Source organism: Saccopteryx bilineata, chromosome 2, assembly GCF_036850765.1.
Source record: "Saccopteryx bilineata isolate mSacBil1 chromosome 2, mSacBil1_pri_phased_curated, whole genome shotgun sequence".
NCBI lineage: Eukaryota > Metazoa > Chordata > Mammalia > Chiroptera > Emballonuridae > Saccopteryx > Saccopteryx bilineata.
Window position 1 is genome coordinate 26908729 of NC_089491.1, and position 15102 is coordinate 26923830.

A 15102-nucleotide genomic window follows, 5' to 3' on the forward strand; every position below is an offset into this window, starting at 1 on the left:
CTGCTAACATCCTCCCTAACGCTCCCAATATCTAAAGGGAATCCATTTTCCCTTAAATGGATCTCAACCTAAAATAGATCTGGGTATGTGCCGTGGGGCATGAACAAATGACTCAGATCTCAGAAGCAGGGCAGGCTCTTCAGAGCACAGGAGCATAGTCTGGGAGCCAGTTAGGACTCCTGGAACAAATGAATGACAGAGCTGGAAGGAGTTCCAAAGGACATTTCACCTGAAGGTTCCTCTGCACCAGTGAGAAAGCTGAGGCCCCAATCTCCCACAGTTACGCCACTGCAGCATCTCACTCCAGCCTAAGACTTTTCCGGACCCCCATCCTCAGCCTGCACATGAGACCATAGATTAACTTGCTGAGAAAGAACCAGGGGTTAGGTTTATATTCAATTCTTCCTACTCAACAGTAGGGCCACTGGTTAAGTAAGCCCTAGAACACCCTTAGAATGAACTGCCGTGCTCTGTCAAAATGATCTGGTAAGCATTAATAAATAAGAGCCAACATTTACAAAGGGTTACTACATGTTGTTCCTGTCTTTTACAGGTGTTTTCTCATTTAGTCCCCACAAAAGTCCCAGGAGATAGGATACATCATTCTCTTCATTTTCAGGATAAGGAATCTGAGGTAAAGAGTTTAGGTTATCTGCCTTAAATCACAAAACCAGTGAGAGATCAAGTTGGAATTTAAACTTGATTCCATCAGTCTCATGTTTTTGAGCCATATATTTTTTATATTATTTTTAATTTTTAATTTAATGATTTTAGAGAGAAAGGGAGAGAGAAGGGGGAGAGAGAGAGAAACATCGATTTATTGTTCCACTATTTTATGCATTCATTGGTTGATTCATGTGTATGCCCTGACCAGGGATCAAACCCACAACCTTGGTATATTGGGACAACGCTCTAACCAACTAAACTATCCAGCTAGGATGTGAGCCATATATACTCTTTACACACAGAGAAATGTTCAAACATTAATGGAAGTGGGAAAAGCCTATATAGTATGATACAACTTGGTAAAATATATCTGTTTATATGTTTGGGGTATATTTGCATTGGGAAAGTTCTAGAAGGACCACTTAATGTCAATTCCTTGGAGCAGCCTTCCCTGACGATGGTAAGAGAGTCATACCACCCCATCCCAGTTATTCTTCATCTTTTGGATGTGCTTGATTTTTCCTCATGGCACTTAATCATTACCTGAGATGTAATACAGGCTGTATCTATGTATTGCCTGTAAGGTATTTTCCCCGCCGAAGAAGAAGGAAGGGCATAGCCATGAAGTGTGGAATAATAAAAGCTTTATTTAGAGCACTTCCCGGACCATGTGCTCTGGTCCGAGGGACAGGTAATTTATAGCATCTGTATGGTGGTTGGGTTAATATAACGTGGCAAAATGTCATTGGCTGACAGTCACTCTTTTCCAAAGGATTCCTGGGAAGTTTCTTTTGGTGCGCCTGGGTGTGGGTGGTTCCAGCCAAAGTTCCCAGGTTTGGTTCCTCATGTGACCTTCCCCCATTGCCAACTGACCTCACATTCTGACCTTTTATGTTAGATAGGGGCACCGCTGTTCATCTGGCTACTTTCTGCTGGTTAGGGGCACTGTAGGGTGGGGAGGTCGGAAGGTGGTGGCTTTGAGAGGAGTCGCGTATATGACCGTGACTCTAGAAACTTTGCGGATGTGGTCCTTTTAGTGAGCTGGAGACGGGTAGGGCCCAGTGATTCCGACTGCCAGCAGTCCTGCATGGGGGCAAGCCACTACTTGCAGCATTACCCTGGACTTGGCGAGAGTGATGGGGGCCTCTGAGTCTGGGCCATGTCATCAGTTGTTCATGAGGTCTAGGAGTTCGAGCGATGGGCCCACCTGGCTGGCTTCGCCTCCCATTTGGGTGGCTTGTCCTCCATGTAGAGGCGCTGAGGAAAAACCTGTTGCCCAAAAGGGGCAATCGTTCCACCAGTGACCGGGCTGCTTGCACTTAGGGCAGGGCTTAGTGAGCAGCCACGGGCAGGGGCACTGTCGGGACCAGTGACCCTCCTTGACACATTTCAGCCCAGACTTGGGTCGGGCACTTCCTGTGCCTTGCCCCTGTTGCTCTGCCGGCCTCAGGGCTGCCACAAGAGCCTGGGTTTGGAAAGTTACCTTCTGCTGCATGCGGGCCTGGCCAACAGCCTCGGCCTGTTCCTTCTAGCTGTGACCATTAAAATTTTTAAGTGCCATGTTCACAGGTCTCGGATAGGGATTTGGGGGTTGAGAATAAGAGGAGGGGGGCTCCTCCTGGGGATCCCAGATCTGGCCAGAAACGCCAGAGCCAGAGGCAGGACAAGGCCAGGCCTTCCTGCAAGAAGACGGGGGTTGAGCCGTGGAGTCAGGAGCCCTGTAAACTGGCATGAGAGCCAATGGCCGGTGGAAGGTAGCCTGAAAGGGGAGGGGCTTAAGAACACAGCAGAGAAGGGAGGGGCCCCTGGCCAGCAGGGGAGGAGAAAGAGGGACTGGTATTTGCAGGTGAATGAGAAACAGAATCATGAAGGGAGGGGAGGAGCTTGATAGGACAGAGGGAGCCATGCAAGAGGGGAAGAGAGTTAGGGGTCGGCTGAGAAGGAAATATTAGGAGTGGAGGGTTTAGGTGAGGTTTCTCTGGCCAAAAACCGCCAACACTGTGTAGCAGGTGGCACAGAGATTAGCACGGGAGCGCAAATACTAGAAGCCCTGAATGTAAAGGATCTCCAACCATTTCCCAGTTCTTTGGCAATAGTTAAATTGGTGAGGGTGTTAAAATTGAAAGTCCTTTCAGGAGGCCACTTGGTCTGGTTATTCAGTGGGTTCTGTGGCCTGGCCACAGTGAAGAAAAACAGTTTCTTCTTCTTTGGGGGGGAGAGGTTTCGGATAGGGCACTCCAAGAGAGTTTTTGGATCAGGTTTAGATTCCTGTGCCTCTATGGCCGCCCTCAGTCCTCGGAGATGAGAATTGGCATCCCGCAACTCAAGCTTTGGCCACCAGACAGTTAGGTAGAGTGGATGTGTCCAGGACATCTCTCCACAGGCACACACGCATTCGGAATGGATAAGAGGTCCCTGACGCAGTTGTGATTACAGACAGGGAGTCTCGGCGGAAAGAATTGAGCAGAGGCTGGAGGCAGGGGACTTACCGTACCATGTGCCAAAGTGGGTTGGAGAGTTGGAGATCCTGGTTCTTTCTAGGAAGGGAAGGGGAAAGGAGCAGCCCCAGTGCGTTTCAAACTCCTTCCGGGTTTCGGCACCAAATGTAAGGTATTTTTCCCCATCGAGGAAGAAGAAGGGCATAGACACGAAGTGTGGAATAATAAAAGCTTTATTTAGAGCAGTGGTAGTCAACCTGGTCCCTACCGCCCACTAGTGGGCATTCCAACTTTCATAGTGGGTGGTAGTGGAGCAACCAAAGTATAAATAAAAAGATAGATTTAACTATAGTAAGTTGTTTTATAAAGATTTATCCTGCCAAACTTAGCGAAAATCCGACATAAAGTATTGGTAAGTAATTATTATTATATGCTTTAACTTGCTGTAACTCTGCTTTATAAATTTTATAAAGTAAAGTTACTTCCCTACTTTATAAATCACCATTACTGTGGAACCGGTGGACAGTTAGAAAATTTTACTACTAACAGAGATACAAAAGTGGGCGGTAGGTATAAAAAGGTTGACTACCCCTGATTCAGAGCGCTTCCCGGATGATGTTCTCTGGTCCAGGGGACAGGGGCCAGAGAAATTGCATAGGGGGATTCGCGTGGGTGGTAATTTATAGCATCTGTAGGGTGGTTGGGTTAATATAACATGGCGAAATGTCATTGGCTGACAGATGGTCATTCTTTTCCAAAGGATTCCTGGGAAGTTTCTTTGGCGCACACGGGTATGGATGGTTCCAGCCAAAGTTCCCAGGTCTGGTTCTTCATGTGACCTTCCCTCATTGCCTAGTTCATCTCTAGAACTAGGAGTAGGACAATGCCTTTTAAAAAGTGCCTAATATGTAGTAGGTGCTCAATAAACATCAGTGGACTTAAATGTAGCAAACTTTTTTTTTTTTTTTACAGAGGCAGAAATAGACAGGGACAGACAGACAGGAACGGAGAGAGATGAGAAGCATCAATCATCAGTTTCTCATTGTGTGTTGCAACTTATTAGTTGTTCATTGATTGCTTTCTCACATGTGCCTTGACCGCAGGCCTTCAGCAGACCGAGTAACCCCCTGCTGGAGTCAGCGACCTTGGGTCCAAGCTGGTGAGCTCTTTGCTCAAGCCAGATGAGCCCGCGCTCAAGCTGGCGACCTCAGGGTCTCCAACCTGGGACCTTCCGCATCCCAGTCCGACGCTCTATCCACTGCGCCACCACCTGGTCAGGCATGTAGCAAACTTTTTTTAAAAAGATTTTATTTATTGATTTTACAAGGGGTGGGGAATAATGAGTGTAAAGTATTTTTCCCGCCCAGAAGGAAGGAAGGGGGTCAGAGCCACAAAATGTAGAATAATAAAAGGCTTTATTTAGTACAGAGCGCATCCCACCTGGCGAGGTTCCCTGGCCCCGAGGAAAGATGGAGGCCAGGGAAGTCGCAAGTGGTGACCCGTTTGGGAGATATTTAAAGGGTCCCTAGGGTGGTCAAGCTAATATGACATGGTGAAACCTCACTGGCTGGCAGACAGGTCTCTGTTTTCCAAAGGGTTCCTGGGAAGTTCTTTTGGCGAAAAGAACTTGGTTGGTTGTGGGCAGTCCTAGCCAAAGTTCGCGGGTCTGACCTTTCCCTTTATCCACTGACCTTACAATGAGAAGTATCAATTTATAGTTGCTTCACTTTAGTTGTCCATTGATTGCTTGTTGAATGTGCCTTGACTGGGTAAGCCCAGAGTTTCAAGCTGGCGACCTGAGCATTTCAATATGACACTCTATCCATTGCACTGCCACAGGCCAGGCTCAAATGTAGCAAATTCTTAATGTTGTTGTCTCTCTCTCTCTCTCTCTCTCTCTCTCTCATGAGCGCACTGTCAAGCAGAACAATTTAAATTCTCAACATTTCAATGGATTGGATTTTTTTATATGACACCTGAAATTCTCTGAATTAAAAATAAAATCCATTACACTCAAGGATCAAGAGCCTAAAATGGTCTACTTGAAAATGCAGAACGTTGACCTTCATGCTGGACCTACACCTTCTCAAGGGCAGAAGAAAGTTCTTCTGATGCAGAAAAGGAGACCATTGGAAATCTACTTAGATAAATTCAGAACCAGTCAAAAGAGGCTCATTAATATTTTAACTGCTAATCCATTTAGTGCCCTATTCACCCAGCCAGCTTTTCTGAACACCCCCCTGGTGGTTTTAGAAAGATAAACCTTCCAGTCATCAGGCTCGATTGAACAACAGCAAAAGACAATGGACTGCAGTTGAAGGGACTGCCTGAAGTTTTTGAGATGAATGAAAATGACCGCCTATCTGGCTAATGTGAAAATGAAAGGAACATTTGAAATGAACTGATAGGAGTTAGTAATAAACTCTGCTTTCTTTAAAAAAAGGATTAGGCCTCCTGTGAAATGGGAGTCTTGTCTTCAAGTCCTATGGCCTTGACCTTCCCTAGTATTGTCCTACTCATTTAAAACCAAGGGTGGCTGTTGTAAGATTTTTCATTCTCGGTCATGTCCTCCTGAAGGGTGACTTTTGCCCCCTCCACAGCTTCAAGAACCATCTGTAAGTCAGGAGCCAAGTATCTTTGCATTCCATGCTGAGGAGGGGGCCGTCTTGGCGGGCTTCCTTCCTCCTTCCCCAAACAGAACCAAGCTCCTATATAAAATTCATAAATTCTTGGCAGGAAAGAAATCCTCCCATTGGAAGGAACAGATGTTGTACTAGTAACTTTTGCCATTATGCTCTGTTCCTAATATCATAGTTTTAAAGTGTAGGGGGGATGTTAACTTTTTTTTTTAAATGTCAACATATTCTGGGCAGCTTTTCCATCTCCATCTGTGGCATACACATCACCAGTCCTCCCACCACCCCTTTTTAAATTTCCAGAGACTAGCTGGGAATTGGAAAGATATTAAAATCTTTCCAAAGCGGAAAGTTCAATTCAACAAGTATGCTAATGTATAACCTAATGCAGAAAGTAATATGATGTTTCCCGCCCAGTTGTAAATCTCAGAAAGATTCTTTCCCTGGTAGTCTTAGAACTTGGAGGGGTCTTACAAGACTTTTAACAAGGTAATTATGACCAATTAACATTCAGGGGTTATTACTGGTAACAGAATTTCATGAAAGTCTCTTATTCATAAAATTCTTTTTCGGAAAAAAAAAAAAGCTTCAATCCCGGATTCAAATTCAAGAGGCTACTTAGACCATTTTCACTTCGTTATCACCTCGTTAAACTGCCCACCTTAAATGCCTGTGTCCCAGGTGACCGCGGGGAAGGGTCAAGGTCAGTGGACGCCACAAATTTCGCCTTAGAGTAACTTTAGGAAGCTTAACTTCACCTCGGTTGGGCCGAGGCGGGGTCCGTCCCTCGGGACAGCGATGCCCACTTGCAGCTGCTTTGGCAAGGGCCAGAGCGCCCGCTTGCTGTGGCGTGTCCCCAAACACGCCTGATCACATTTGGGTTCAAAGTCAGAATTCGGTGAGCGGGCTGGGTGGGGTGAGGAATCCGCAGGGCTGAAGGAGAGGTGACAGCGTGGGCGGGGTGGGGAAGTAGCAGACAGACATTCAAATGCGCCGGGGATCCTCCCGGAATCCCGGCTCTCAGGCCGGGTTTCCCCTCCTCCCCTGGGGTCGGAGCCACACGAGTCTGAATTCCAGATCCATGGCGGAACCCAGTCCCGGGACCACCTCGTCCACCTCAGAAGACCCGGTCCCTGGAGCCTTTCTATACCCAAGTGGAGATGTAAGTGTGAGCGCACGCAGGGCGGGGTGCGGGGACACCCACGCGGAGAGCCGAGCCGGGCCCACGCTCCTAGAACTCCGGGGCGGAGTGTCCATGCAGACCCAGAGGGGCCTGATCCCGCTTCCCCGGCATCCTCGCTGGGAGGCTGGTCTGCGCTCCGGGTTCGGGAGAGGCTGGGGCCCGGGTGGGGGCGAGGGCGACTCACGAGGGCGCGGGAGCTGGAGGCGGGAGCAGGGCGGCCAGCGGTCTGCAGTGCCCCCCGCCGGACGTTCCCGGCACAGGACCGCTCCCAGCCGCAAGTCCCCGGGCCGCACCTCTGCGTGGGAGAGGCGCGCCCCCTTCTTCTCTGCTGAGCCTGATCTGGTGTTAACAGAATTTAAAATCAGATCCAAGTGGATTCTCATCCTGGCTGTCACTTTCTGGCTTCTTGCTCTTGAGAGCTCTGGACTGCTGCCTCCCTTTAGCTAATGTGGACAATATCCCCGACAAAGTTAATGAAATAAAGTGAGAGCATTCACTCAAGTGCCTGATGTAGAATAAGTACGCAATAAATGGCGAGCATTATTATTATTACTATTACTGTTAGCTGGCTAGTCCTTGGATGGGGGTCTCACTGAAGTCTCTGCTCTTCTATGGAGTAATTGAGGGGAGGACAGGGAGGTATAGCGTCTGTCTATTCCCTGAAGTGGCGAACCTGTTGAGCCCTGAGCTGGAATCCAGCCTGGGTGTGCATCTAACTACACCTATAACTGTGCACTCAGCCATCCCCTGCTTGAACCTAATGTCCTCATTGACCGGTAGGAATCATCATACCGGACTCTTGAATGGCTGCAAGATAAGAAATGCAGAACTGTTGCTGTGTGCTCAGGGTGAGCCTCACCCCCTTCCCCAGCCAGCAGGTCCAAGAACACTTGTAACTGTACCACAGGGTAGTTGCCCCTACACACAGGCAGTCAGCAGGCTCTAGTTCTCTTGGTTTACAACCACAGTAGGTGCGCAGAACAAGCCCCGCCCATCTGCGGCAATCAGGCCGCCATTTACTGGGTGCTTACTCTGTACCTCTGATGCTCCTTGTGTCCCAGCCTGCGACACAAGGAGCACCCCCCTATCTCACCGCCCCCCCCCCCCGGAAAAACCTCCTCTCACAGATGCCTCAGATCCTTTTTGGAAATTAGTGGTGTTCGAAATACTAAGCACATGCCTGACCAGGCGGTGGCACAGTGGATAGAGCATCGGGCTGGGACGCGGAGGACCCAGATTGGAGAACCTGAGGTCCCCCGCTTGAGCGCAGGCTCATCTGGTTTGAGCAAAGCTCACCAGCTTGGACCCAAGGTCGCTGGCTTGAGCAAGAGGTTACTCAGTCCGATGAAGGCCCACGGTCAAGGCACATATGAGAAAGCAATCAATGAACAACTAAGGTGTTGCAACGAAAAACTGATGATTGATGCTTCTCATCTCTCTGTTCCTGTCTGTCTGTCCCTATCAATCCCTCTCTCTGACTCTCTCTCTGTCTCTGTTAAAAACAAACAAACAAACGAAAACTAAGCACATTCTCCTGTCTGTAGTAATGGAATGCACAGTCAGAGGACCTGGCCGTCAAGGGCAGCCCTACCAGTTCCTGACTGTCTTTATCCTGCAACCTCAGTTAGCTAATCTTTAAGAACTGAGGCAATAACACCTTCTGGACTGGACCAGTGTGAGGATGAACAGGTATGTGTACATGAAAGCACCAAGCACATAGCCTGTATTCAGTAAATACTAGAATATTATGATTTGTGTCAAGCACTAAGCAGATGCCCAAATGGATGTTGGTTGTATTGAATTGGGCTCCCCTGTGTGCTGTGTTCTATCCCTGGGAAAGCTTCCCTTCAGGCCTTCTCCTTGTCCTTCTCTTTCTCAAATGTCATGCCACTTCTGCCTTCTTTTTAGAGGTTGGTACTTTGCAAAAAGGAAGAGTGATGGATCTTTTCAGTATTCAAGCCTAATAGTGCCTCTTTCAAACCTGTTCTGCCATATTTATTTCGTTTCCTGACATAGAAGTCAGATTTCATGGAAATCTATTTGTGTTTTCTTTTCAGTGGCCAATGTGCCTTTTATTGGGGAAGTGGGGAGTTAAAAGTTATTTTAAAGTCAGCTTGAGTTATATGAGTATCTCTGAAACAGTATTTTCTGCCAACAATCCAAATGTAATTAATTTTGTGGATGTGTGATAAGTTGCCTGTAGTTCCAAGGTCCTGTCCCTGTGACTTCTCTAGCTCTTCAACATGACAAACTCCAGATGGGGGTGGGAGGCAGAACACAAAACAGTGTCCAATCCTAAGGTCTGACCTGGTAGCTAAGTTAGTTAGAGCATCTCCTGCACACCCCAAGGTTGTGGGTTCCATTCTCTCTCTTTCCTTTGTCTCTAAAATCAATAAGTAAGCCTGGCCAGGCGGTGGCACAGTGGATAGAACGTTGGACTGGGATGTGGAGGACCCAGGTTCAAGACCCCAAGGTCGCCAGCTTGAGCGCAAGCTCATCTGGTTTGAGCAAAACCCCACTAACTTGAACCCAAGGTCGCTGGCTCCAGCAAGGAGTTACTCGGTCTGCTGAAGGCCTGCAGTCAAGGCACATATGAGAAAGCAATCAATGAACAACTAAGGTATTGCAACGTGCAATGAAAAACTAATGATTGATGCTTCTCATCTCTCTCCGTTCCTGTCTGTCTGTCCCTGTCTATCCCTCTCTCTGACTCACTCTCTGTCTCTGTAAAAAATTAAAAATAAATTAATTAATTAATTAAAAAATAAAATCAATAAGTAAAACAATTAACAAACAGACAGCCTTGGCTGGGTGGCTTAATGGATAGAGCGTCATCCTGAGGCACCAAGGTCGTGGGTTAGGGTCCCCAGTCAGAGTATGTAGAGAAGCAATCAATGAGTACACAACTAAATGGGACAACTAAGTGGAGCAACAAGTTGATGCTTCTCTCTCACTCATTTCTTCTCTCTCTCTCTTTCTCTATCTCTCTCTCTCTCAAGTCAATGGAAAAAACAACAACCGTGTCCAACCTTTACATGAGCCTTAGAAGTCACGCTGCACATTTGTGTGGCTGTATCCGCTTAGCCCTCAGCACAGCCCATTTTCCCACGGAACCTCACAGGGAGACTGACACCGTGCTCACTTCCAGGACAGCCCTGCCTCCCCGCCGGCCATTCTCTCAGGCTGTGTCACGGGACTTTTCACTGACCACCTTAATAAGCATTCTTAGAGACTCTTGAGAAATGATAGGACCTGGATTTTATTAATACAGAGCACTAAACAAATTAGAGAGTTTTCCCATATTATGACAAGGTATGCGACAGCTGTTACTTTACCAAAACTATTCATTATGGGGTCATTTGTTTAAAGGTTGCTCTGGGTGGCTTGGAGACAGTGCCTTTTGCTCTCTGACTCACAGGAAACAAAAATAAGTTACTATCAGGTGATGGTCATACTTAGAAGCCAAACTTAAAATGAGAAGGTTTGTCATCCTTGGGGGTAGGGCACTTGGCTCCACTTTCAAACGGGTAAGCTCCAGGCTCCTTAATATTTAAGATTCTCTTTGTGTCATGCATGTTTTTCTTTTTATAATTAAAAAAATTTTTTTTAAGACTTTATTAATTCGTTTAAGAGAGAGAAAGAGAGAGAAAGGGAGAGAAGTAGGAAGCATCAATTTCCATATGTGCCCTGACCTGGCAAGCCCAGGGTTTCAAACCGGTGATCTCAGTATTCCAGGTCGATGCTTTATCCACTGCGCCACCACAGGTCAGGCTGTTTTTTTGTTTTGTTTTAATCTATTCAAACATTTGCTGAATAATTGTGATGTGCCAATTTCTGTACTTGGCAATATATAAAGGGATATGATATGGTCTCTGTGGTCCAGTGTTTCAGAGTCTGGTAGGAGAGGTGCATGTATTGAGTGCTTTCAATAGACACCTCATCTGTAGAGTGGGGACAATCGTGGGGGCTTGTGAGGCCAGGCCATGGAAGCGTGGGTGAGAAGCAGCTTCTGAGGACCTGACCCGAGGCAGGCTTTCACATATGTAGCAGTTGCATTAACTCTATTTTCAGACAAAATAACTGAGGCTCTGAGAGGGAAAGAGATTTGCCTGTTCACAGCAGAGCCGGGAGTCAAATTCAAGGATTTAATTCAAAGCAACTTTGTATTTTCTCTTCCAGGCGAGGGCAACTCACTGGAACCTTTGAAGAGCTTCCTTTTAACTGGCCTCTGTGTGGCGTGGGGTTTAGAGGATGCCGAAGTGTACGCAAGCTCTGTCTTTCTAGATTCCCAGGCCGTGCCAGGTGCCCTCTCCCTCCTGCAACCCATCTCAGTTCCCCACAGGGTTCTATTGGAAGAGAAGCATGACTCACAGTCTCTGTGTTTATCCGGCAAGTTAACATAAAACAACTTCCTTCCCTCTCAAAAGGGTCAATTTTATTTACCGAACAAGTACATCAGGTATCTCAATTCTTTGGGGATGAAACAAGACTTTTTTGTTGTTTGTTTCTTATTCAGCTTTACTGAAGTATAATTGTACAGCTAAAGCTGCGCACATTTAAAGAACACAATTTGAAGAGTTTAGACATATACCATACACCTGTGACCCCATCATCACAATCAAGATAATACACATATCCATCACCTCCAAGAGTTTCCTGTGTCTGTGTGTGAGCACACATACACACACATGTGGTAACAACACAACATGAGATCTACCCTCTTAACAAATTTTTAAGTGCACAACATCATATTGTTAACTGTAGGCACTATGTTGTGTAACAGATTTCTAGAACTTATTCATCTTGTACACTGAAATTTATATCCACTAAACAATAACCCTCTATTTCCTCCTCTCCTCCCAGCCCCTGACAGCCATCAATCATTTTCTGTCCCTATGAGTTTGATTATTTTTTTATTCAGTGAGAGGAGTTTGATTATTTTTTAAATGTTTATTTTATTGATTTTGAAGAGAAGAGAGAGTGAGAGAGAGAGAAAGAGACAGGAACATCAATCTGTTCCTACATGTGCCCTGACCAGGTATGAAACTGGCAACCTCTGTGCGTCCGGACAGTGCTCTAACCAATCAAGCTGTCTGGCCAGGGCAACTGTTTTTTTCTTTTGAAAATTTGAACACTATCTGTTTTATAGCATTAAATATTTTAAATTAATTTATGAGTAATTATAGTGATATTATGATAATGATTTTTTATTAAATTTTTTTTGGGTGACAGTAATTAACAAAAGCATACAGATTTCAAGTGTACAACTAGACAAAACATCATTGGCATACTGCATCATGGGCCCATTACCCAGAGTGAAGTCTCTCTCTCCATCCCCATTTACCCGTCTACCCGTCCTTTGCCCTCCCCTGCCTCCCCTACCCCCTTCTCTCACCATACAGTTGTGTTTTGCACACACACACACACACACACACACACACGGGAGGGAGTTAAAACAGTATCTTTGGGGTTTTATATAAATTTTAGAACTGTGTTTCTATTTCTGTGAAAATGCCGTGGATGTTGATGGGGCTAGCCTTGCCTCTATGGGTCACTTTGGGCCGTATGGTCATTTTAGAAATATTAAGTCTTCCAATCCATGAACATGAGATATCTTTTTTGTCTTCTTTAATTTCTTTCATTAATGCTTTATAGTTTTCAGTGTACAAGTCTTTCACCTCTATGGTTAAATTAATTTTTAAGTATTTTTGATGCTATTATAAATAGAATTGTTTTCTTAACTTTTACTGTTACTATTGAGAACACAACTGATTTTTTTTTTTTACAGAGACAGAGAGAGAGTCTATCTCAGAGAGAGGATAGATAGAGACAGACAAACAGCAACGGAGAGAGATGAGAAGCATCATTCATTAGTTTTTTGTTGTGACACCTTAGTTGTTCATTGATTGCTTTCTCATATGTGCCTTGACTGTGGGGCTACAGCAGACCAAGTAACCCCTTGCTCGAGCCAGTGACCTTGGGTCCAAGCTGGTGAGCGTTGCTCAAACCAGATGAACCCGTGCTTAAGCTGGCGACCTCCAGGTCTCGAACCTGGGTCCTCCGCATCCCAGTCTGATGCTCTAGCCATTGCGCCACTGCCTGGTCAGGCGAGAACACAACTGATTTTTTAAAAGATTTTATTTATTGGTTTTACAGAGAGAGGAGAAGGGGTGAGATGAGTGAGAAGTATCAACTCATAATTGCTTCTCTTTAGTTGTTTACTGGTTGCTTCTTGTATGTGCCTTGACTGGGAAAGTCCAGGGTTTTGAACCGGTGACCTCAGAGTTCTACGTTGATGCTCTATCCACTTTGCCACTACAGGTCAGGCAACACAATTGATTATTTTTTTTTGTGACAGAGACAGAGAGATAGAGAGAGGGACAGAGACAGGCAGCAGGAAGGGAGAGAGATGAGAAGCATCTATTCTTCCTTGCGGCACCTTGATTGCTCATTGATTGCTTTCTCATATGTGCCTTGGCTGGGGGGCTACAGCAGACCGAGTAACCCCTTGCTCAAGCCAGCGACCTTGGGCTCAAGCTGGTGAGCCTTGCTCAAGCCAGATGAGCCCATGCTCAAGCTGGCGACCTTGTGGTCTTGAACCTGGGTCCTCCACAACCCAGTCCGATGCTCCGTCCACTGCGCCACCACCTGGTCAGGCAACACAATTGATTTTTATATGCTGATTTTTGTATCCTGCCACTTTATTGAATTTGTTTATTAGTTCCAACAGTGTTTTTGGTGGTGTCTTTAGGGATTTCTATTTATAAGATCATGTCATCTGTATTTTACTTCTTTCTTTCAGATTTGGATGCCTTTTCCTTCTTTTTCTTGCATAATTTATCTGACAAGTACTATATTGTGTAGAAATGACAAGTGTGGGCACCCCTGTCTTGTTACTGATCTTAGAGGAAAAGCTTTCAGATTTTCTACCATTGAGTCTGATGTTAGCTGTAGGCTTGTCATAAATGGCCTTTATTATGTTGAGATGCATTTCTTCTATACCTGTTATGTTGAGTGTTTTTATCACTGAAAAGAAAATTTACAGTTTCCAGGGGAAAATACATACCTCCATTAAAAAAGAGAGAGAGAGAGAGAGAGAGAGAGAGAGAGACTACATCTTGCATATGAATCATGGACGGGATTGTAGAAACAGCTATAAAAATAATGGCATCATTACAGGATTAAAATGGAGTCCATTTCAGGCACAGAACAGGCTTTGTAAGCTTTTAATAGGAACTCCACAGACTATATCTGCAATTAAAAGAAAACCCCTAGATGTTTTATTAGCAATGTGTCTCAAAAACAGTATACGTACAAGGAAAGAAATATGCTGGCCTTTATTACCACATTTACCATTTTATATCTTATCTTCCCAAACACTGTTACATTGCTACATCTTATTGTTTTTGCCTGCTCCTAGATTTTCAGCAAACTCTCTGGACATTTTTAGAAGATTCGAACAAGTGTTCACTGAAGTTTAATTCCTAGTTCCCCTTTCCTAGGAATTGAGGTCCCCTCTTGGTAAGTGATGGATAGGCTGTCTTAATCCTGATTGGCTCAGAAAGGGCTGTCCAACTGAAATGACAGTAGAGCTGATTTCTAGATACCATGAAAGAAATGACACTTGTCCATTCAGGTCCCCTCACTAGAAGCTTTTAAACAAGATAATCAGTGTCTGATATGTTACACTCTGGAACAAAAGCAAATACAAAGGTTGCTAAGTATGTTCTTATGGATAAATTACCTTCTCTAAACCTCAATTTCCTCACCTATAAGTAAGGGTTAATATTCACATGGCCAGCCTGACTGGTGGTGGTGCAGTGGATAGAGCGTTGACCTGGGACATTAAGTTTCCACGTTTGAAACCCTGAAATTGTTAGCTTGAGCGTGGGTCCCCAGCTTGAGTGCAAAATCATAGACATGACCCCATGATTGCTGGCTTGAGCCCAGAGGTTGCTGGCTTGAGCCCAAGTTTGCTGGCTTGAGCCCAAGGTTGCTGGCTCAGCTGGAGCCTCCCAGTCAAGGCACATATAAGAAGCAATCAATAAACAATTAAAGTGATGCAACTACGAGTTGATGCTTCTCTCTCTCTCCCTTTCTGTTTGTCTGACTGTCTCTATCTCTCTCTTAAAAAAAAAATCACATGGCCAGTGTCTTGCAAAGACTCAATGAGGTAATG

General features: G+C 45.4%; 1 long non-coding RNA gene across 1 annotated transcript; it reads left to right on the top strand.

The window, feature by feature from the left end:
- The first annotated feature begins 6704 nt into the window (after positions 1 to 6704).
- Positions 6705 to 11378, top strand: LOC136322780 (uncharacterized). The gene is made up of 2 exons (XR_010728862.1): positions 6705 to 6902; positions 11103 to 11378. It is a non-coding gene; the product is annotated as an uncharacterized lncRNA (long non-coding RNA).
- Positions 11379 to 15102: the final 3724 nt, after the last annotated feature.